At 43.4% G+C, this 24,447-nt stretch overlaps 1 protein-coding gene across 2 annotated transcripts in view; it reads left to right on the top strand.

Annotated features, from left to right (window-relative positions):
• The window catches only part of OTUD7A (OTU deubiquitinase 7A), a 259,837-nt gene that overhangs the window by 29,846 nt on the left and 205,544 nt on the right, over positions 1-24,447 (top strand). The window contains exon 1 of one of the 2 annotated variants that reach the window (XM_068272542.1): positions 6,357-6,402. The exons of the other annotated variant lie outside the window; for it this stretch is intronic. The gene's annotated coding sequence lies outside the window, so the exon portion shown is untranslated. Of the gene's footprint in view, positions 1-6,356; positions 6,403-24,447 lie in introns of those variants that run through there. 2 annotated transcript variants of the gene reach the window in all.

Genomic DNA, 24,447 nt, shown 5'->3' with positions numbered 1-24,447 from the left:
ATTGCCATGGTTTTCCAGATTTCTGCAGTAAAGTTTTGCATTCTCTGATTGGTCCAAAATGACCGAGTTATTCTGAGTGAGACTTAGAATCTGGAAATACTTGGTAGTATTGGACCAATCAGAGAAAGCAAAACTTTACTGCAGAAATCAGAAAACCACAGAAATTTTAAACCATTCACAAGACTTGGTAAAACTCTGTAGTTTCCCAGTCTTGTAATGGGTCTAAAATGACAGCAGAAATCCGATTTCCATTGAAAAATTCTGCATTTTGTGACTGATCCAATACTTCCACCTCAGAAGTATTCAGCTAGTCAGAGTATTCGGAAGTCTATCTGCTGCCCCCAAGCTTATGGCAATCCCAGCAGCCCCTGCAGAGTATGTCGGCAGCAGGTACATCGTCCTCACCAGCCGCAGGGTTCTTCCGTCTTGTGTCTTATCTTCATAGTTGCTAATGCCCTCTCACTGTTAAGCTAAGTATCCACGGCCAGATCGTTAGGCGTTATTTGTGGCTGAAAAATGAACGATCGCGGAAAGAATGGTTTCCACAATCTCACTTTACCGCAGGAATCAATGGGGATCTGAATGATGGCTTGTTCAGTGATCTGACATGATGGTCGCGATCATTGCGAGACACTAAACACAATCGCGTTATGAAAATGTACCCGCAACCACAAAATCTGTAAAATGATCATTGGTCATGGAAAAAGTTGTCCATCACAAAAAAAAAAAATCACAGCAAAAATCGCATTGTGGGTCTGGACCTTTATCATATAGACCAGAGACAATGTTGTATAATTGTCTGTGGGTAGTAATCTGCTTCCTGCTGTTTTAGGGGATTGTTATTATTTTCTTTCATGTAATTCGCAGAAAACATTTATTTTTCCACAGAAAAGTAGTATTTAGAATTTTTGCTGATGGGGCGTTTATGCAAATACATGCAGTCAGTGGAAACACTTTAAAAGATCAGTTGTCCAGTTTATGAATTAAAAACGTATGGACACTCCTTTATAAATGGTTGTGTAGCCCTTGAAAACCAGAAACAGTGAAGTCCAATCGAAAATTACAACCATAAATAACAGGGCTTCTATAAATCGAACCATTTATGTTTGACCAGGAAAGCTTCCAATTTGTATTTGGCTTGTTTGGCCTTTGCATTGCTTAGTGAATAAGCCTAAGTACAGTATCATCTGTTTATACTATTAGTCTTTGCAATTAAATTACAAATTGGCTGGTTCCTAGTGTTTCGATTGTTTTCTTATCCTATGTGTGCTGCCTTTCCTACTATTCATTGTTGTCAAGAACTGCTATTGCAGCAGGCGTATGGATTACTTTGGTTTTCTCTAGCTACACACATATTGTCAGGTACAAATTCAAGGTTATAGAGAGGGTCATGCACAGCAAAGCAGCAGCTTGAGTGGAATATTCCCATTCACTCCGAGCGCCAATTTCACACTGTAAAAATTCCTTAAACACTTTGTTTAACACTAAAACACATTTCGGCAGTACAGTTTACTCTACAATTTTAGATGTTGCTAAGCAAAGACGTCTTCATAAATAATGCAGTATAGTGAAATAAATAATATTTATATGCTTAAAATATCCCGTCTCCAGGGAGAGGACAGGCCAGCCTCTAGTTCATAACTAATTATTTTACATTTTACCTCAAGCAGCACCATTATTTTCCCTGTAATGTAAAGCCTTAATGGTATGTGGGACCAGCGACACATTTGTCTACTGGGACTTATTTTCTATGTAATTTAGCTCTTATTTCAACTCTGCATATGTCCAGCTAATAAATGTGCTGAATGCAACTGCCTGTGTAGAATGTAAAGCAGGTAGGAAGAAGGCCTTGTACCTCGGCTGTGAAGGAACTCTGTGACACTTATGGGACTTGTAGGGACTAATGTATAAATGTCTGACTGGGACATCTGCTACCAACTAACTTCCTTTCCCTGTAACTGGGCACTGGATGTAATTGGGAATGGATTGATTGCTAGGACAGTCAGATAGTTCCTACATGTCTTAGATTATTACTTGGTACCTGTATGGTCAAATACTTGAATGGGGTGCCACAGTAATGAGTAAGACAGTAACGGAGAAACACAGTAAAATGGGTGCACTAGTAGGGACACAGTAATGTATAGGGCATGAATGGGGCAATTTATAATAAATGGGGGGGGGGCATTACAATAGGAGGCAACAATAGACTACTGTAATGAAGAGGCACTAATGGAGATTGGGGTGAGGGGCACTATAATGAAAGCAGCACTGTAAAGAACTGGGCACTAATAGTGGCATTGTATTAAAAAGAGACCCTCCTAGCTCCTGCTAATCTGGCTAAACCCTCCTTGAAACTTACCAAGTATGGTTCCATCTCTTTCAGGATTCAGCACAATGGGACAGTAAGGGGAAATGATTTGATTTGACAGGGTTGCTACCAATTTACTATGAGGTGTGCAAAAACTGCAAGGTGTATGCGTTGTCACTTGTCTTAGGATCACAGTAGCGCTGAGGGAGAAGACTGGTTCTGAATAAAATACAGGGGCACTGTAAGAGACTCCCTGGGGAAGTGAGTATTTCATCCCACAGGGTAGCTTTGAATGTGTGCCAGCTGATGTGTTTTACTCTAAGTGTACACATGCAAAGATACCTACCATGCAAGTCTTGTACACACTTTCAATATTACCACCTCCGTGTACTATGAGAGTCAACAGATATTGGATACTATGAGCAGATAAGTGGGTAAACCCTCATACTACATGGAGTTGGTAACATTGGCTAGTGATGTGCCAATCATAATTGAAAGTGTGTACCAGGCTTTAGTCTTCACTGCATCCGCCCCAGAGAGTTATGAAACCCAAAGCATTCTACTAGTCCTTCCCACCTTCCATCCTTCACTGTTGGGGTGCGTGGCTTCAGTGACTAGAATTGATTTTCAGAAGGGTGCATTAGCAATGCATTAGAGACTAGACTCATTTGTGGATTGTTATGATCTGCGTTTATTTATATTCTGTTTTTCTAAGCACATGCTATACTCTTTATTACTATTTTTTGTTATAGCTACAATAAAGCTTTGAATGTTAAAGAAAGAAACAAAGAATTGAGTCACAGAAAGAGTCACAGAAAAAAGCTGGGTCTAAGTTGACTCGCTGGAAAGTTGAGTTTCATATATGAGAGCTCTGCAAGTTTTAGATTATGTCACTATTTCAGTATATCAATTATGATTCTTAACTCTAGTTGCAGGCAGCAATATAGCCATACATATGGATACAAGTCCCTCAAAATGCACATGCAAGCTGGTTTCTACGGTAAGTAGCAGCAAGTACATGATGCTATGTTATACTGAGTGTATTTGTTCTGTGACCCTTTACCAGGAAGCTTTCCATGGTACTGAATATATTCAGATAAGTAATATGTACCCAGCTTTGCATTGTGCTATTAGTACCCCCAGGTTTGTACTGTGATCAATCACTGAGATTCTAACCTCCCAGTTACCACAGAGAGAGACTGTGTCTGCATTTTGATCTTAGACAAAGATTGTAACTGCATTCTGTCTGGACTTTGACCCCCAAAAGCCTGAGGAGCCTTTCACACTGGTGCAGTGCAGCATTTTCACCGCAGCCTACTGCAGGGCAATGAAAGGCCTTTCATACCGACGCAGTGTGGCGCAGTGTGAGGTTTTTGCCGCATCCCCAACATGAGTGCAAACCTACATTACCATGCGGTTCTGCGGCAACCTGCGGCAGACTGGAAGTCACGTAAGTCGATGAAGACACGTGTTTTTAAATATGCCTGTCGCAATTTTTACGCGTTCCGCATGCATGGAAGCGTACTTTAGCAATACTCTTCCGCGCATGTCATCGCTTTGGCCACAGGAAATGAGCGTCCCTTCCTGCTTGGTCGGCTGCTAGACAGGGTTTACCATGTACTAACGTGGTAATCCCGGATGGCTGTTTTTGGCGGTGCGGTCCCCAGAGCGCCCCAAACCGCTACCGCCAATGCGCAGTCTGAAACCGGCCTTAGATTGCGCCTGTACCATTGACAGACTACGATGACTGCCATAAACTGAGACCATACTCCAGCCACTGATAGACATTCTGGCTGCACCTTGCAGTGAGTCTGACCTCACAGTGAATAGAGAGAGTAGTGGAACCACACTAACTCCTGACTGGATTGCAACCGTACAGTGACCAGACTTAGCTGGTTCCCACATGCAGCTCCCTCATTGGGGTCCTCTGTACAGCTGTACCAGTATAGTCTAGTCTTGAGCTTTGTTAACAACCTTTTATAACACAAAAGAAAGGAGCAGTGTTGCCTTGTTCAGGAACGGGTTAATCTGTTTTCATTTAAATCAAAGCTGTATAATAGTAAATTAAATACCTATACAGATATAACGAGTATCTAGCAAATGTGTGCCCTTCAGAGACAGAAAGGCTGCAAATGTACGGACAGACAAGGCGGCTCCCATTACTGTTCATGGTGTGCAGTTTTGAGGACATTAAATCCTGGACTTGAAGCCGCCTCAGAACCACACCATGTGAATTGAGCTTAAATGAGTAAACAGTGACCTCCTATTGTTACTTGAGTGTGTGGAACAACATTTAAAATAGCTCCAACCACAAAGTGCAGAGTCTTCTTTCTAGCCATGTCACACTACAGGGCTTCTGAAATTATGATTCCATAATTTTCTTAATAATATTTTGTTCTGTTAGGCTACATTCACGGTGGAAACCGTATTGCTTTCCCTGTAAAAACAGAAACGCAAATGAACAAAAAAACGTTGCACCACACATTATGCAATCTTTAAGTCACATACAGTGCAGCATACAGTTAATGAGAAGTATGCTTCGCTGGCTCTGTTAATTCACACGTTGTGTGGTAACCCACTACACGCATAACGCGTGTGGGATACTATAGTACGCTTGATCCCGCAGAACGGCATGCACTCCGAACGACGCATAGACTTTGAACGATTAAAGTGCGACTTTCTGCATTAAAGGAATCTGAGACGGGGAAATTCAAACATACCTGGGGCTTCCTCCATCCCCATTCAGACCTTTGGCTCCCTCACTGTCCACGTTCGCACCCCCATACTGTGCAGGGGCAGAACGTTCCTGGTGACGGAGTGCAATGGCGGCAAACACGCAGCCAAACTGTGCATGCGCCAACTGACCCTGACTGGAGACATTTTAGAGGACTCTAGTAACAGATTGATGCGGCCCTGGGGGACGGCTAGGGAGCCAAAGGTCTGAAGGAGGCTAGAGGAAGCCTCGGTTATGTATGAATTTTGCCCCCACTTCTGTCAGTTACACTTTAAGTTGGCCCCATAAAGTAGCACCACAGCGCACCACTGTGAACATAGCCGAACTGTTGTCAATGGAGGACAGGCACAGTAAACATTTTAACATTTTATTTTAAGAGAAAACAGAAAAAAATTCTTCAGGCTTTGTTCTTCTTGACATAAAAAGCAGCCCTGGTTTCAGCTTATGCGCACTGGAAAAATGCTTCTCAGCATCCGAAATGCTGCTGATTGTTAACAGCCGGAATAGAGGGCTCACATGACACTGAGCATTGCTGCAAACAAATGCAACATCAACAAGGTACAAGTCTTCATGATTAACTTCATATGCATTTATCTTGGCACAGAGAATGGAGGCATCCATAGGATGCCCAATTATACTTGGAGTTTGCCACCAGTTGCACAGGTTTCTAGTTTTTCCTCCTGGAGATAATCCATGCAGCCATGTCCATGGGGGAAAGAATAGCAGTGTTTGGAAGATATGCATGTAGATAACAGAAAACAGGGCCAAAGATAGAAATTATTTTAGTATTTATAATGGGAAATATTTCCTGAGTAAATGAAAAGCATTCATTGACAGTATATGATTACTAGACCAGGTACTCTGCGCCATAGGACGCTCATTGTATTACCACAGTGTTACTGATATTGTGAGTATTCCATAATTTCTTCTGCTAGCCTACTAAAATCTAAGTATTTCTTTTTGATGCAATAGATATTTGGACTTGACTGTTTCTGAGCAAGGCTGCATTAGCACCAATAATCCTGTTATCCAGAGGAGAAACATTATACATTGGAATTATAGTTTCTGGTTATCTGATGTCCATGCACCCCCCACACTAAACATAATATAATCATACTGCTTACTAACTCTCAAATGTACTGTAGATTCCTTAGGCTCTGTCCACACTATGGTGGATGTGTGCCATGCATGGTGACAGGCAATACGCTGTCACTGTCCACATCATGCACCCCTTGTTCAGAGTGTCTCCGTTATGTCTTGCTTCTCACTACAGCAGATACCAGCAGGGCTGTGGATTCGGTACAAAAATCATCAGACTCCGACTTCTCAGTTTATGAAGCCACTCCAGCTCCGACTCCAGGTACCTATAAAATTGCTCCAACTTCGACTCCTCAACTCCGACTCCACAGCCATGGACACTAGACAGAATGGACATGTCTACACATGTCTAGACAAATACTATTTTTAACATAGGATCCGTAGATATATCTGTTTGTTCCATGAATCAGAACAGTTTAGGCACTAGTGTGAACTGAGCCTCATTTCTTAGTCCAAAGTCTGTGGTGACATGACTGAGCCAGGCTGTCCCATAATGCACAGTGGCAGGCAGCATAGAGGCTGGGAGGGAAAACACACAATCTCGTGGCTGCAAGATTTGCATTAAAGAGAACCCGAGGTGGGTTTGAAGAATATTATCTGCATACAGAGGCTGGATCTGCCTATACAGCCCAGCCTCTGTTGCTATCCCAAACCCCCCTAAGGTCCCCCTGAACTCTGCAATCCCTCATAAATCACAGCCACGCTGCTGACAAACAGCTTGTCAGAGCTGGCTGTGTTTATCTCTATAGTGTCAGTCTGCTGCTCTCCCCGCCTCCTGCAGAACTCCAGTCCCCGCCTGCATCCCTTCCCTCCCTGCTGATTGGAGGGCAGGGATGGGGGCAGGGACCAGAGCTATGCAGGAGGCGGGGGAGCAGCTGAGACTGACACTACAGATGTAAACATAGCCTCACAGCATGGCTGTGATTTATGAGGGATTGCAGAGTGCAGGGGGACCTTAGTGGGGTTTAGGATAGCAGCAGAGGCTGGGCTGTATAGGCAGATCCAGCCTCTGTATGCAGATAACATTCTTTAAACACACCTCGGGTTCTCTTTAAAGAGTGAGATATTTACTATGACTTTTTTTTTGTAATAAAGCAGTACAATTTACTTCATATTCAGGAGGAGGGGGAAGTGGGCATAAGAGGGTAAAATTGCGTTAGCTATTTATGTGCTGTGCAATAATGAGAATAATAATAATATTAATAAGGCACATAATTCTTTGTAGATTATAATTAGTTCAGGCTAATTTGCTGATGATCATAAGCGTATACTGTATACACAGAGAGACACACATTATGTAGTAGAATATTGGTGAGGAAACCATCTCTGCTAGCATGATTTCAGCGGTGCCTGCACTTTTTATGAGTTTCTCAACCTGACACTTTCACTCCTAAAATATCCTACTTCCTGAACTCTTCCTGTGTGGAGGATGACAGTGATTGGGAGGTACATACTGATAAATTCCAGAACTCAGCCGTACTGATTGCAGATTAGACTACACTTAATCAAACTGATAGATCTGAGAGGAGTTTTAAAAGGTCTCCCTGGCATCGTAATTGTGAATTATTGCAAACACTCACAGCCATCAGTCTGTGCTGTGAGAGGCATTGATAAAGAATGGAAGTTGTAATCAGTATCTGATTAGTTATTTAATGGGTGATGTTTTGCATGATGAATAGCACATGCATATCCAGTATCCTTTCTATTTCTGAATTGCATGGGAAGATTCATATAAGTGGTTTCTGATTTATTTTCTTGCAGCCATTCTGTAATTAATAGGTCATCCACAAATGTAAAAAAAAATGTAATTCCAATAAACCTAATAGATTCTACAGTGTATTTATAGAAACATGCTGATAAAAAGTACACTCTCTACTGTTAGACTAGGTTCACAATGGACCATTGCAATGTGTTGTTATTATGGGATGTTGTGTGTAGAATTCTGAGGAAAAAAATGAATTGTATCCATTTTGGAATAACAAAATGTGGAAAACGTGATGCACTGGGAATACTTTCCAGATGCACTGTATATTTTATCCTGGTGGATTCAAAGCACCAGAGCTTCAGGCATTCAGTAGGCAGTAGAGGGTTAGGAAGTCTTGCCCAAGGTCTCCTTTCTCAACAGCTGGTGGCTTACTAAACAGAAAGAGACAAGATTTGAACCTAGGTCTAGATATGGCCTGAACAGTTCGCAAAATTCCAGGGTTCGCGATCACAAACTTTTTCGGAAGTTTGATTCGCCCCCGTAGTGCATCATTAGGGTCAAATTTGACCTTCTACATCACAGTCAGCAGGCACATTGTAGCCAATCAGGCTACACTCCCTCCTGGAGCCCCCCCCCCCCCCTTATATAAGGCAGACAGCATCAGGCATTGGACTCACTTGTGTGCCTGCCGTAATTAAAGAAGGAAGAGCTGCTGCTACTGCTGCAGAGAGAGCTATAGGGAAAGCTTAGTTAGGCTCTTGTAGGCTTGTTAGCTTGCTCCTTGCTGATTTTTATTGCTAAAAAAACACCTCTCAACAGCTCTTTTGAGAGCTAATCTTGTTCTTGTGATCTGTTTTTTTTTGTGTGCGTGTGTGTCCCACAGACACTTGTGTTGCATAGACAGCCTTGGTAATTCCTACTGTGCCACTGCCAGGCCCAGCACATTCAGTGACTACCTGTGTGTGTGACAGGCAGCTGCACCTTTGTAATACCCATCACTGCATATATCTACCTGTTCAGTGCACCCACCTACCTACATGAGCGCATGCAGTGTGATTTAATACCACCTGTCACTGTGCCTGTTCACGGTACCCAGGCAGCTGCACCTTTGTAATACCCATCACTGCATATACCTACCTGTTCAGTGCACCCACCTACCTACGTGAGCGCACGCAGTGTCACTGCACCTGTTCACGGTACCTGTGTGTATGTGTATGTGTGTGTGTGTGTGTGTGACAGGTGCACATTTGTAATTCCAATCACTGCACCTGTTCACTGTTCAGTGAACCTGCCTACCTACCTACCTACCTACGTGAGCGCAAACAGTTTAATATACCACTAGTCATTGCAACTGTTCATGGTACCTGTGTGTGACAGGTGCACATTTGTAATTCCAATCACTGCACCTGTTCACTGTTCAGTGCACCTACCTACCTACCTACGTGAGCGCAAGCAGTGTAATATACCACCAGTCATTGCACCTGTTCACGGTACCTGTGTGTGACAGCTGCACATTTGTAATACCAATCCCTGCATACCTGTTCACTGCACCTGTGTAGCCGCACATTGTTGTACCGGCAGTCACTGCATACCTGTTCACTGCACCTGTGTGACCGCACGCTGTTTTATATACCAGTCTGTGCATACCTGTTAACTGCACCTGTGTAACTGCACATTGTTGTACCAGCAGTCACTGCAACCTGTTCACTGCACCTGTGTACATTGTATTAGTCAAGTCAGTGCATACCTTTCACTTCATCCCCCCCAATATGGACAAAACAAAAGGCAGAGTCAGGCCATCTGGCAGGTCTGTTCGAGGTCGCGCTGCCATGATTTCGTGCGGCCCTCGACCAAAGTACAGTGTTCAGAAGAAGGCACGTGCCATCAACCCCCAATATTGTCAGGACGTAGTTGACTATTTAACACAGAACACCTCATCTTTCTCAGCTTCCGCACGGAAGCGTGACATATCTTCCTCTTCCTGCTCTGATTCTGGCACCCCACTTAACACTCAGTCGGCCGCCATCACCCCAGGGCTCAGCATTGTGGAAATTTTTTTGTGTGTCTGCCTCAGATGAGAGCAATGCCATCTGTACTCTCTGCCACCGAAAACTGAGCCGTCAAAAGACCAAGACCCGCGTAGGGACAACTACCTTACGAAGGCACATGATTACAAAGCACAAACAGCAATGGGATGACCACCTGAGGAAAAGCAGCACACAAAAGCAAAGCCACACACCGCAGTGGAAGATACCAGGCCGCAATTATTTCTCAAAAAAGGCAATACCTAAACTGTACCGTGATGTTGAAAGGCAAGTGGTGACATCACTGGCACAAAGCGTTGGGTCAAGGGTCCATCTGAGCACGGATGCCTGGTCTGCAAAGCACGCTCAGGCCTGCCCGAAGACTAAGACAGTCCCCACACACAGCATCTCTGCCTGCACGCCGTGTGACTGCCTGCCCCAAGACTAAGTCGACCCACACACAGCATCTCTGCCTGCAGGCCGCTTGACTGCCTTCTCCGCCACCACCAACAGGGTCCACCAGGACTCCAGGCGGATTCCTGAATTTTTAAGGCCGCTGCTAGCAGCGGCTGCTATACTAATTTTTCTGGTGCGTGTACATGCCTGCCTAATTTTTCTGGCTGCACTGCAGCTGCAACAACAAAACAAAAGGCATGTACATGTGTCAATTCCCCTTCGTGATCATTACCTTCAGCTACCTCAGCCCGACCATATGGGCTTGAAAACCGGCATGGCCTGCACTCTCGCCATCATGCGCACCTGTCCAGCACGGCTGTCACTACACAAACAGCTGTTTGCGGTGCATTACACAGTGAGTTTGGTCTGTCAGTGTGAAGCAGTACACTAATTACACCCCTTGATTGATGTATACACATGCAAGATGTTGTAAAGCACTTTAGGCCTCCAATTTAGCATGCAATGTGATTTCTGCCCTTAAAACGCTGCTTTGCGTCAAATCCAGATTTTCCCCAGGACTTTTGGCGTGTATCCCACTCCCCCATGCAAAACCTCAGATGTTAGACCACTTGAAACATCTTTTCCATCACTTTTGTGGCCAGCATAAATATTTCTAGTTTCCAAAGTTTGCCTCCCCATTGAAGTCTATTGCAGTTCGCGAAAGTTTGCATGTTTGCGAATGTTTGCGGAGGTTCGCGAACCGAAAATCAGAGGTTTGGGCCATCTCTACCCAGGTCTCCTGTGTCAGAGGAAGAGTCCTTAACCAGTGCACCATCCGGCCATTGCTATTGCTGTTAGCCTAGGTTTACAATGGGCCATTGCAGTATGTCGTAACGGCCGCACTGTAACGCAGAACGTTGCACTGCAATATAAAAGCAGTGCAACATTTACAGTATGGCCATTGTGGTGCCATCTGATGAAGTGCAGTATAATAATGCACTGCATGCAGTGCGTTTACCACATAACGCACGGAACAGTGTGCAGATGCATACGTTTCATTGACTGTATGCTTCACTGTAAGCGACGTAACTCGTGGATAACATACCCCGCTGCTTTCCCATTCCTTTGCGTTGTGTGGCCCCCATTACAGGGAATGCAACACAACTCTCACTGTGAACCTAGCCTTATTGTAAAGAAAACAAAGATTGGGACACCAAGAGCCAAATATAGTGTAGTATGTTCTGGTAGTTGAAATGAAGTATGATAGAGTAATAAGCTATACTCACACAGCAGGGTTACCTCAAAGGAAACCACTGTAACAGCAGGTGGGGAGATTAGACTTGACCCCACTCAGGATTAAGAAGTCGCACTCTGTAGATCAGGAAAAAAGGTGATGACACGCCTCCACCAAGGGTAGTCTTCGAACAATGTAACGGGGATACATGAGCGCCAGAAGAATAATAATAGACATTCTTAGACATTTTTTATTCTTCTGGCGCCTCTGTATCCCTGTTACACTAGTCTTATTATCTTCCACTGATGGACTTCTGTCTCCAGTGATTTGATTTACCAGGTAACACATTTCTGTCATTGCATAGCAAGTTATAGATCTGCAGTACACTGTTTGATGTATCTTGGACTGAGAAACAAATACATGTTGTGGACATTTTGAACTCTGTGGTCAAGTAGAGTAGTTTTTTTTTATAATAAGTTTTCTTCCATATTATTGTAATTTTCTTTATTTGGAATTTTTTGCCCACTTTCTCCCCGTATTCCTCTTGCAATACATTAAGATGCGATCATACAAGGAAGCAATTGCTTTTATAAAATGGTAGCATTGATTAAAGTTAAAGTGCAGTATTTGTGTTAGTTTTTCCATTAAATGTAATTACATATTCAAACAGAAAGATCTATAAATCGAAAGGAAACAATGTGTTAAATGTACCCATTTACTTGGTTACTTTCTTTTTTTAGCATATGGAATAATTTAAAAATTGACCACACAAACAGATTTTACAAGAATTTAAATTTTCTAGCTATTTCAAACATTTTCTTTTTATGTTAATGATTTAGTCCTGATGATTCTATGATCTTTTTTATGTTGAGGTCAATGATATAAATGGTTCTCAAAGCAATAAAAATATACAAAACCGGAGATTTAATACAGGTAGTGCTGCTGTAGTGTTCTTGTTTTGTTAGACCTAAGTGGAAATTAAAAGCAGCATTAGGTGTGTTTATGTTGTTGCGTCTGCTGTTGCTACATTACGCTTTGTGATGGAAAATAAAGTTGCGGCTTTTATTCTGCTTGTGGTTTTTTTTCATCTTCTGTTTCGTAGTTCATTTCACCACCTCTAGTTATGTTCTCTCTGAAAAGATGATAACATTAGAGCTTTGCGACTGTAAACCTGTAAGGCATTGCTAAAGAATGGAAGTTGTACTCAGTATCTAATCAGTTATTTAATGAGTGATGCTTTGCATGATGATGGCACACAGTCTCCACATGTATATCCAGTATCCTTTCTGTTTCTGAATTGCATGGGAAGCATAATGTTATCTCAGGTATTAGTGGCTACAAATGTATTTTCTTGCAGCCAATCTGGAGTTAATCGGTCATCCACAAATGTAAAAAAAATGTAAATGCAGTAAACCATCCAATAGATTCAACAATGTATTTATAGAAAAATCCTGATGAAAGTAGACTGTCTAGACAAGACACGGAACATTTATGTTACACTTTTCTCCTGGCGGACTCAAAGCGCCAAAGCTGCAGCCACTAGGACGCGCTCTATGGGCAGTAGCAGTGTTGGGGAGTTTTGCCCAAGGTCTCCTTACTGAACAGGTGCTGGCTTACTGAACAGGCGGAGTCAAGATTTGATAATCCAATAAACAATGGAGAAGGCTCACAACAGGCTTTTCAACTTGGGTTTATCTAAACTTAAGAGAGTTAAGATTTGAACCCAGGTCTCCTGTGTCAGATACAGAGCCCTTAACCAGTACAATATCCAGCACTGCTACAGTTAGTTTCACAATAGGCCATTGCAGTGTATCTAATACATTTAGCTATAGACCCTGAACAAGCATGCAGCAGATCAGGAGTTTCTGACATTATTGTCAGATCTGACAAGATTAGCTGCATTCTTGTTTCTAGTGTGATTCAGACACTACTGCAGACAAATAGATCAGCAGGACAGCCAGGCAACTGGTATTGTTTAAAAGGAAATAAATATGGCAGCCGCAATCTACTTCTCGCTTCTGGTTCCCGTTAAAATACACATTATTAGTTATTTGGTGAGGAAGTACAGGCTAGTACCCTGAGACATGTATGTCACTGAATAAAAGGGGCATAGATTCCATTGAAAGTCACTTGGTACAAGCTGGCTTTAAATCAAACATCCTCCTCTAGATAGATCATGTAGATCATAATAATCCATTTCTTGCTTGTACCTGAAATCCTATTGTTGAGAGTTACAGGACAAAAATTAGGGTGTACCGGCGGGTATAGTTAAAAAAGGTGCAGGTGAAAAAATGGTGCACCGTTCCGCTGATAAATGTATCATAAAACGCTGTTTAAAAAGTTTAAGAGTTTTAAAGAGACTCTGTACTGTCTGATTTGTACAATAAAAAACATACCAATCGAGTCACTGTGAGCTCCCCGCTGCGATCCTGGCTTTTAACCTCCTTGCCGGTCTAAAAAATCCGGCAAGGAGGCAGCGCCGCACTTTTTTTTTTTTTTTTTTTTTTTAAATCATGTAGCGAGCCCAGGGCTTGCTACATGATAGCCGCTAAGCGGCGGCATCCCCCCACCCACTCCGATCGCCTTCGGCGATCAGAGTATGCAGGGAATCCCGTTGAGAACGGGATTTCCTGCAGGGCTTCCCCGGTCGCCATGGCGACCGGGCGGGATGACGTCACCGACGTCATAGACGTCGTGACGTCAGAGGGAACTCCGATCCGCCCCTTAGCGCTGCCTGGCACTGATTGGCCAGGCTGCGCAGGGGTCTGGGGCGGGGGGGGGGCGGCGCGGCGGGTAGCGGCGAATCGGCGGCGAGCGGCGGCGATCGCGACCTACACGCAGCTAGCAAAGTGCTAGCTGCGTGTAGGGAAAAAAAATTATGCAAATCGGCCCAGCGGGGCCTGAGATATCCTCCTGCTCCAGCTGAGCTCGGGATAACCGGCAAGGAGGTTAATCGCCAGTTTTAGGCAGTGTTTACAAACAAAAAACATGGCCGCTAACCAGGAAGTGATGTATGTATATATATATATATATATATATATATATATATATATATATATATATATCATGTTACAATATACTACAAGTTGTTACTACATGGTGAACTATCTCCACTCCAGTTAGGGATTCTCACAGTTTCTCAGCATGGACAGCTCCCTCCCCCCTCAGACAAGCTGCAATTGAGAGCAGAAACGCTATCTATGACTCATACACACAGCACACACACAGAGCCTGCAGGGGGCGTGGAGGGGGCGTGCATAACTTCTCCCTATCACAGCAGAGGCAATCCATTCCTCCCTGGGTCGACAAAGATTGACAAAGAAAAGATCAGATATATTTCAGAGACAGTGCAACTAGAAAAGGCTGCAGTAATCCAGAGCACATTAGAACAGCTATAGGAACTTATAGGATAGAAGAAATACGGCTGAAAATTTTGTTACAGAGGCTCTTTAATGTAAATACATGGTTTAATACATTAAAATGGTAAATAATGATACATTTATCAGCGGGCCTGTGCACCATTTTCAAATACTGTTAATTAGGGGGGCGGGGGGGTTGGGCTGTAGAGGCAGCTTGACACTGGTGTTAAGGCAGCGGGGGTCGAGGGGAGGGGCAGCGGGACACTGGTGTTAGGCAGCGGGGGTCGGGGGGGAGAGGCAGCAGGACACCTGTGTCAAGGCAGCGGGGTCGGGGAGGAGAGGCAGCGGGACACTGGTGTTAAGGCAGCCGGGATCGGGGGGGGGGGGAGATGCAGCGGGACACTGATGTTAAGGCAGCGGGACACTGGTGTTAGGCAGTTGGGGTAAAGGACGATGTGTGCATATCCATACATTACCTTGTCCCGGACGGCGATCGCTCCTTCACTTCCTCAGTTAGTATGCTGTAGTCCTGCATCCAGCCAATCACCATGTCCCCGCATGGTGATTGGCTGGATGCTGGACTACAGCAAACTAACTGAGGAAGTGAAGGAGGGATCACAGGGACAAGGTAATGTATGCATATGCACACATCCTCCCTCCACCCCCGCTGCCTTAACACTAGTGTCCCACTGCCTTTCCCTCTGCATTTACAGTGCTTGCCTTGGAGGTAACCCCTTGTGAGTATATTTCCATCTGACATCTCCTATACCCACTTGTATACTAACGTACTACACTATATTGGGCTCTCGACGTTCTCATTTGTGTATGACAGCACAGATTGGTTGCTTGTTATATAGAGTACCTGTACCAGAGAGATCTTTTCTGATAAGAGTTTTTGTAAAAGTACCTATGTGTCTGAATGCCAGTGAATCTTTATTGCTTTTATGGAAGTATGATGTTATAAGATGTGACAGCTGTTGAGTTGTTGACGGCAATCCTATCCACTTGTTTTGAGTTGAGTACTGAGACAACCTGGGGCTTGTGAACAGTGACTTCAAACACAACTCTTGTTAGCTACAGGCATGTTTGCTATGTCAAGTTGTAATGCTCGATCAGCTGTTAACGGCTGGGACATTGTTAAATTTCAGCAGAATTGGCTCATGTGTCTCCAAACATCACTTGATCATATCATGATTACTTTGACACCGCAAGTTCTTTTTTATTTTACTGCATCTGCCTTTTTTTGCCCTCATTTTTGCGTATTTCCCTGCTAGTCTGACACAGATACATTTAAAATAACATCAGACCTGCAGCTCCATGGGGAATGGACAGAAATGAAGTATCACAGCTTGGGTTCAGATCATAGATAGTCTTCCCAAACCCTACACTGCATGTATTGCCTGGTGATAGAAATGATTAGTAACTGCTTTACAGATCATTGACTGTAGCTTGTCATCTGCCTCACGAGTATGGAGAGGATGTTGACCCTTAAAGTGTACCTGTCGCCTATTAGATAACATTAAGCTGCAAATATATTGGAAAACAAAAAAGGTACCACTTCCCAAATGTTATAAGTGTTCTGGGGGCTTTGACCCTTTGTATGTGCATTTTTCTAAGGCAGCTCTAAGGACGTTAGGTTGTGGAAGAATGTGAGATCTAATCCAATGATGTTTTGAGGTGATATACTTCTGGTTATGTTGTTAGGTTGCTGCAACACATCTGTACCCCCCTGACCTAACTGTTCAAAAGAAAGAAAAAAAAAGGAGAAAGATCAATAAGTAGTCCCAAAATTTAGAGAATGGTAAAACAAAAAGCATTTTTTTTTAAAGTTTTTAAAATAGGAAAAAGGTAAAAAATCAACAGAGCCCAAGAAAACAAATGGCACCGGGCTCGTATGTAGATGACTAGGACAAAGGAGTCATTCTTCTGAAAAGGGAGAGACACTAATGCTAGGTACACACCACACAACTTTCTGCCAGTTTTCTGGCAATTTACCTGCCAGATCGATTATTTCCCACATGTCAGATCTGAATTTCGATCGATTTTTCGATTTTCCGATCACTTTTTTTCATCATTTTTTGATTGTTTTTCAGTTCTATGAAAATCGATGTAAAAAAAGGATTGATATAAATGATAAAAAAACAATCTGAAAATTGAAAAATCGATCGAAATTCAGATCGGACATGTTGGAAATAATTGATCTGGCAGGTTAATCTGCCAGAAAATTGTATGGTGTGTACCTAGCATAAGGCCTCTTTTCCACAAGCAGCTGAAGGCAGAGAATTCACCACTTGTCAGCTGCTCCTGTCCAGGCGCATGCTAATGCTCAGCACAGGTCATGGATAGGTGGCTGACAGGCAACCCCTCCATGTAGTTGCATCTGAGCATGCCGGTTGCCATGCTAAGACATGACATGAGATGGTTTTACGCCACCGGGTAATGCTGCTGCATGTCAAACGTGACACAAGCACTGTTACCAAACGCTGCCATTTTCCTGCATGTTCCTACAGCCAACGGCACTTGCGGCCGGCTGCCAGACTCGACAATCAAGCAGTTCAGCCGTTCATGGAAAGGGCAACTTAGATGCACCAAGAGAAAAATATATAATGTCAAATCTGCCTGCGTCCCCATCACAGTACTTGAATCAGTTACTTGAGCAGGAAGAATGCTATTTGGTAGCAACAGACTTCCAATGTCTATAAGCGACCAATTTTCTGCCTGCTGTCACTAACTCCTATCCAAGGAACTTGTCACAACTGTCAATCAAGGTGGAAGAATACTTATTAAAAGAGTTATTTACCATATATATCTCAATCAACCTTCAAAGCCTTTACAATACCCAGACCAAATCACCACCATGTTGTCCGTATACTGTATTTGGAGCACTCTGACTTATGACAGATAATGGTTAAGCCCATGGTGTATGTAAAGCACTTCATAGTTTCCCCATAAAGAAATGTGCCTAAGTGCAAGCCACTACATTGCTCATGGCTATGTTTAGCGTAGGTATGGCTTTATAGATATCTAATTGAAATTGTATGGTTAAGGGGAAAATCTAGGCCCTTCCTAAATACAATGTGATACAATGCATTTTACAAAAAAATAATAATAATTGGTCTGAACAGTACTATATAAGTCAATGGAAAACCATATCCATTTTTTTAAAGCACACCTTAAAGAGAAACTCCGACCAAGAATTGAACTTTATCCCAATCAGTAGCTGATACCCCCTTTTACATGAGAAATCTATTCCTTATCACAAACAGACCATCAGGGGCTCTGTATGGCTGATATTGTGGTGAAACCCCTCCCACAAAGAAATTCTGAGTACGTACTCTTGGCAGTTTCCTGTCTGTGAACCCTGTTGCATTGTGGGAAATAGCTGTTTACAACTGTTTCCAACTGCCAAAACAGCAAACAGCAGCTACATCACTTGCCAGCAGTAAAAATGTCACCATGTGATAAATGTCAGAATATAAATAAGGGATTTAAAATATTTTACAATGGGCAAACACTGACTAAATCATTTATACATAATTATTGTAAAAATGAAGCACTTTTTTATTACATTATTTTCACTGGAGTTCCTCTTTAAGAAGAAGGGGTATGAAGGCTGACATACTTTTAAACATTGCAGATTGCCTGGCTTTTCTGGTGATCCTCTGCCTCTAATACTTTTAGCCATAGACCCTGAACAAGCATGCAGTTTAGGTGCTCTGACTGACTGAAGACTGACTTGGATTAGCTGCATGCTTGTTTCAGGTGTGTGATTCAGACACTACTTCAGACAAAGATCAGCAGGACTGCCAGGCAACAGGTATTGTTTAAAAGGAAATAAATATGGCAGCCATCATTGCACTCTCACTTCAGATGTACTTTAAAGTGCATTTGAAAAAAAAATATAAATGTGCAATGTGAAAGAGCTCTAAGGGCCCATTCACACTCGGGCGATTAGCAGGCATTTACCGCTAATCGCTGGCACTAGCTAGCACTTTTTAAGGCATAAGTGCAACGAAAATTATATGGCAAGGATCTCACTGCTGCAATCGCCGGTGATTCGTGATTAGTGCATAACGCAAAATGGGGTGCTTGCAGCGCTTTTCGGCCGATTTTTGAGCAATCGTGATTCTAATGTTAAAAAAAAAAAACAAATCATGATCACTCAAAAATCGGCAAAAAGTACAGTGAAAAATAAGAGATTACCACTCAAAATCGCTGATGCAAAACGCTAGCGTTAATCGCTAGCGTTTTGCGTTAGTAAGCGTGAATGGGCCCTTAGGGTTTTTGGATCGGTTATTTATTTTTAAATACTGTAAATGTTTAGCACGGGGTTGTTACACTCTGTGCTAAACATTTACAGTATTTAAAAAGAAATATGCCAGTTTGTATACTTGCAAGCATTACAAAAACACCTAATGCGCAAAACATATAAAAATGTAACCTCAATTTTTAAAACAAAGAAATAAGATACTTTTCTTTAGGGTTTCTGTTGCCTGAAAAAGAAATCACAGTACCCTTAACTAAATATAAGGAGACAAGCATGTGTATGTAACAACTGAAACGTAGCCTTATGTTATCAGTTTTTCTCCAGCTGATCAAAACTGAGGCAACTAAATGTGCTTACAAACAAATAACTAAAATCTGATATCGCCTTTAGGGCTAGTTCACAGTGCTCAGTTGCGTTTGAGGCTAGGTTCACAGTGGTCAGTTGCATAACTCACCCGTTATGATGACTGTGAACTGCAGACTGGCCATAGACTTTATTACAAAGCCTGCATGCAGTGTGTTAGAATAATGCGATCCATTACTGTGAACAGGCCCTTAGAATTGTATGGACAGTGAGTTGACATGCAGAATTATTCTGTGAACAGGGCCTCAGAATAATTCTGCATGTCATCTCACTGCCTATACAATTCTATGGACTTGTTCATATTACCTTGTTAACTGATCGCTTTATTCTAACTCACTGCATGCAGGCTTTGTATTAAAGTCTATGTCCAGTCTTCATTGCAATTCACACTCATTATAATGTGTGCATCAGGTAACTGACAACTGTGAACCTAGACTTAAAGGAAATGCGCCCTATACATATCTCTCTTTATTTTTTATAAAGATACCCCCTGAAAAAGATTTATACAAAGATGCTGGCTAGCCTCTGTGCTCACCGCACACATTTTTGGCAGTTGGACGGAGCAACTGCCATTCACTAAGTGCTTTTGAAAATAAAGAAAACCCTGAGAATCCCCCATGAGGATATGGGCTAATCCAAAATCTGCCGTTTCTATCAGATTTCTACTACTTATTGTTAGTGGCAGCAAGATAGGGGAAAAGTAATTTATCACTCATTTTACCCTGGAAGAAGTGTACTTCTTATCTGTATATGTTTACATTTATTTTAAATGTTATGATTTTCGCGACTGTGGTCCTTTAAACAATACCAGTTGCCTTGTGTCCTGCTGATCTCTTTGGCTGTAGCAGTTTCTAAATCACACATTTGAAACAAGCATGCAGCTAATCCAGTCCCATTTCAGTCAGAAACATCAAATCTGCATGCTTGTTCAGGGTCTACAGCTAAAAGTATTGTAGAGAGAGGATCTGCTGGACAGCTGCATTGTTTAAAAGGAAATAAATATGGCAGCGTCTATAGTTTAGGTGGGTTTTAATTCAAACACAGGAAAAATGCAGCAGTCAAATGCAGGCTCTATTTCTATTAGGCTCGGTTGGCAGCTTCAGCCAAAAGGATCCGGTAGACTGGCAAACGGATCTGTGAAAACCGATGTGATCACCGGTCGATCGGATACATTTTCACTCCGTTCTGCTGATCTGTGCACCTGGGCGGGTGAGGAAGGGTTAACTTCCCAGGCTTCTGTCTTCTGCTTTCACAAAGATAAGAAGAAAAGACTGGCACTAGATATCAACAGTAATGCATAGGTCCGATTCACCGGATTCCAATTCCAGATTTAAATGGCAAAAAGAAAGAAAATGGGAGTAACTGTGCTTGCAAAAAAGATATACCTTTAATCCTCGGTGGGGAGACACATCGGGGTGAACAGTGGGGGTGAGGGAGGCCTGACAGCTGTTTCGCTTAAAAACAAAGCTTCCTCAGAGGCCAAGGGAAAGAACAACCTTACCCAAGTGGAGACAGCGTTAAATAGTTTCACCTACCGCTTGAAAAGCGATCTGCAACGCCCAGCCACAGCGAGTACGGGTTTCCGGCATCATGGCTCCGCCCAGCGGAAGTGACATCTGCGCTGCTCTAACCATACTGTGAGCTGCGAGTCTCCCCGCTCATGCGCATAACCACTTCCGCAATACGCGTCATCGCCTAACCTTCCACTCACCGCTATTGGTAAAGACGTTGCTATGGGGATCATCAACAATCAGCTGTTACGTCCACAAGGGGACACATTCGTCCATATACATTAGACATAAGTGAGGCCATGTAAACTTTTACATATAAAACAGAAAAACTAACACAGTACATCTATGCAAATATCGCAAAGCACATCTTAGCATATCTACATTAGATCTTAAGAATAAAAGTACGAATGAATCAGTATTTATTCAGAAAACAATGGAGTTTGTTTCTTTCGTTCAAACCAAGGGGACCACAGGCTCCTGTCTCAGAAATGAGTCTAGCCTCCTGCTGTAACAATAATTGTTCAAAATTACCACCTCTGTGAGGCATAGACACTTGTTTAAGGCCCATAAATCTTAAAGATTCCGCATTTCCACCATGATGCTCTCGCATATGCATGATAAAGCGGCCAGCACCTATGCCTGTCACTATTGAGTTAACATGCTCCTGAAATCTTGTGCAGATCATACGAGTCGTTTGGCCGATATAGAAGCGATTACATGAGCAGATGATTGCATATACAGTGTTTTTAGATCGGCAATGCAAGAACTGTTTAAAATAAAGCGTTTTAGCGCCCAATCGTGCACTTTTGCCTACCCTAAATTGGGTACAGTGATTGCAATTTCCGCATCTAAAATTCCCCACAGGGATATTTCTTTGCAGCCAGTTCTGCTCATGAACCGCTCTAAATTCGCTGTCTACAATAACATCGCCAATTGTCTGGGCTTTTCTGAATGAAATGAATGGTCTGTTTTTAATACATTTTATATTACTCTCGCTTGTCTGTAATTCACACCAGTGCTTCTGAACAATAGCCTTGATTTTGTCTGCCATTGGGGAATAATCGAACACGCATGCAAATGCCTGCGTATCCGATTGGTGGTTATTCTGAACCCTCTTCCTGTTAATAAGGAGGTCCTTCCGTTTGCGGGCATCCGCCCTCCGGAAAGCCAGGTTCAAATCATCCATATCATAGCCTCTTACAGACAGTCTAACTGCCAACTCTTTACTTTGGGAGACAAAATCGTCCCTTTTAACATTGTTACGTTTAAGTCTGACAAACTGTCCATATGGGATGGCTTGGATGGTATGTGGTGCGTGGAAACTTGACTGGAGGAGCACGGAATTAGTGGCAGTATCCTTCCTATGTCCCTTGCTAAGGACAAGATTATCCTCAACATACAACTCAAGGTCAAGAAATTGTAGGTTGGGATTGGCCAGCACCCCTGTGAATTGCATGTTGAGGTCATTGTGGTTAATATAGCCAAGAAATTGGTCAAATTCACTTACCGTGCCCCTCCAAGTCAAGACCACATCATCCACATACCGATGCCAATGACTAATCTTTGATCGAAAAGGGTTGTTAGGTCCCAGGACGTATTTCCTCTCCCATGTCCATAAGAACAGATTGGAAAAAGTGGGGGCTACAGGTGTCCCCATAGCCACACCAGATCGCTGTTGGTACCACCTGTCATGGAAAAGAAACACGTTATGTGAAAGCACAAAATCCAAACACTGCATCAAAAACCCCACCCAGATTGGTTCCTCACCACATTCAATCAGTAATTAGCCAATTATGCGGATCCCCTGGGATTGGGGGATGCGGGTGTATAAATTAACAACATCAATGGATGCCAAGGTCTCGTTCACCCCAAGTTCCACACCCACAACCTTGCCCAGAACGTCCAAGGTGTCAGCCAGGTGGGTGCTAACCACCCTGAGAAAGGGTCTCAAATGGTGGTCCAAAAATTTGGACAATGGTTCCGTAAGTGAACCCCTGGCTGACACAATTGGACGCCCCGGGGGGGACACAGGGTTCTTGTGGACCTTGGGGAGAAAGTACCAAACTGGCTTTCTGGGGTACTCAGGCAGCAACCCTTCTCCCATTTGTTTGGTTAGGAGCCCTTTTTCAACTCCCTTCCTAAGGAGGGTTTGTAGCAGAGACTTGTGCTAAGGCAAAGGATTGCTTTTTAGCTTCTCATAGAATCCGTCGGATCCCTCTAGCTGTCTTAGGGCTTCCTCAACATAATACTCCCTAGACATCACCACAAGGTTGCCCCCCTTGTCCTTGTGGACGTAACAGCTGATTGTTGATGATCCCCATAGCAACGTCTCTACCAATAGCGGTGAGTGGAAGGTTAGGCGATGACGCGTATTGCGGAAGTGGTTTTGCGCATGAGCGGGGAGACTCGCAGCTCACAGTATGGTTAGAGCAGCGCAGATGTCACTTCCGCTGGGCGGAGCCATGATGCCGGAAACCCGTACTCGCCGTGGCTGGGCGTTGCAGATCGCTTTTCAAGCGGTAGGTGAAACTATTTAACGCTGTCTCCACTTGGGTAAGGTTGTTCTTTCCCTTGGCCTCTGAGGAAGCTTTGTTTTTAAGCGAAACAGCTGTCAGGCCTCCCTCACCCCCACTGTTCACCCCGATGTGTCTCCCCACCGAGGATTAAAGGTATATCTTTTTTGCAAGCACAGTGCCTCCCATTTTCTTTCTTTTTGCCATTTACACTGTCTTCTGCTTTCAACTGCATCCCACATCATGTTCCAAGTCGCATCACGTGACTACCACGCTTCCTCCTTCAACCCAAGAGGAGGAAGAGTGGTAGTCACATGGTGCGATGTGGGACGCAATTGAAGGGGAAGAAGGTTGAAGCCTGGCTAAGAAACCCTCCCTCCCTCACCCGCCCGCTCAGGTGCACTTCGTCCCCACATCCCCCCCCCCCCCCCAGTCCTCCACCCCCAGTGGAGTGTCCCCCCAGACCCCCACCCCCAGTGGAGCATCCCCAAATCCCTCCCAAACCCCCACCCCCAGTGGATTTTGCCCTTAAAATGGTCCTTTTCTTCACTAGTGTGAAGAATTGTTCCGTTCTCTCATTGCCTCCAATGCAGGACTTCATCTTCTGTTTCCGGTCTGCTGGGCTGCAGTGTCTGGAAAATTGCTGCAAGGAGGAAACTTGCAGTCCGTTCAGCGGATTGTGCAGAATGGATCAGTTCAGCGGATGAATGTGAAGGATCCATAAGTTAACATTGGATCCATTCGCATCCATTCTGTTTGTACAGTATCTGCTCCGCGAACGAACCGTTTTTTAGCGCAAATGTGAACCGGGCCTTTCTCGAAACAGGCCACTGCAGTTACACTGAGAATCATGGTGTCATCAGTGGACAGAACTCTGTCCATTGTCTTAGCTGACCTGATTGTTAGTTGCACTATCAGCTCTGAGCAACCAAAAA

This window comes from Hyperolius riggenbachi, chromosome 3 (genome assembly GCF_040937935.1).
Source record: "Hyperolius riggenbachi isolate aHypRig1 chromosome 3, aHypRig1.pri, whole genome shotgun sequence".
NCBI classification, from domain to species: domain Eukaryota; kingdom Metazoa; phylum Chordata; class Amphibia; order Anura; family Hyperoliidae; genus Hyperolius; species Hyperolius riggenbachi.
Note: the sequence above shows the minus strand (reverse complement) of the source record. Positions and strands in the feature narration are given on the sequence as shown.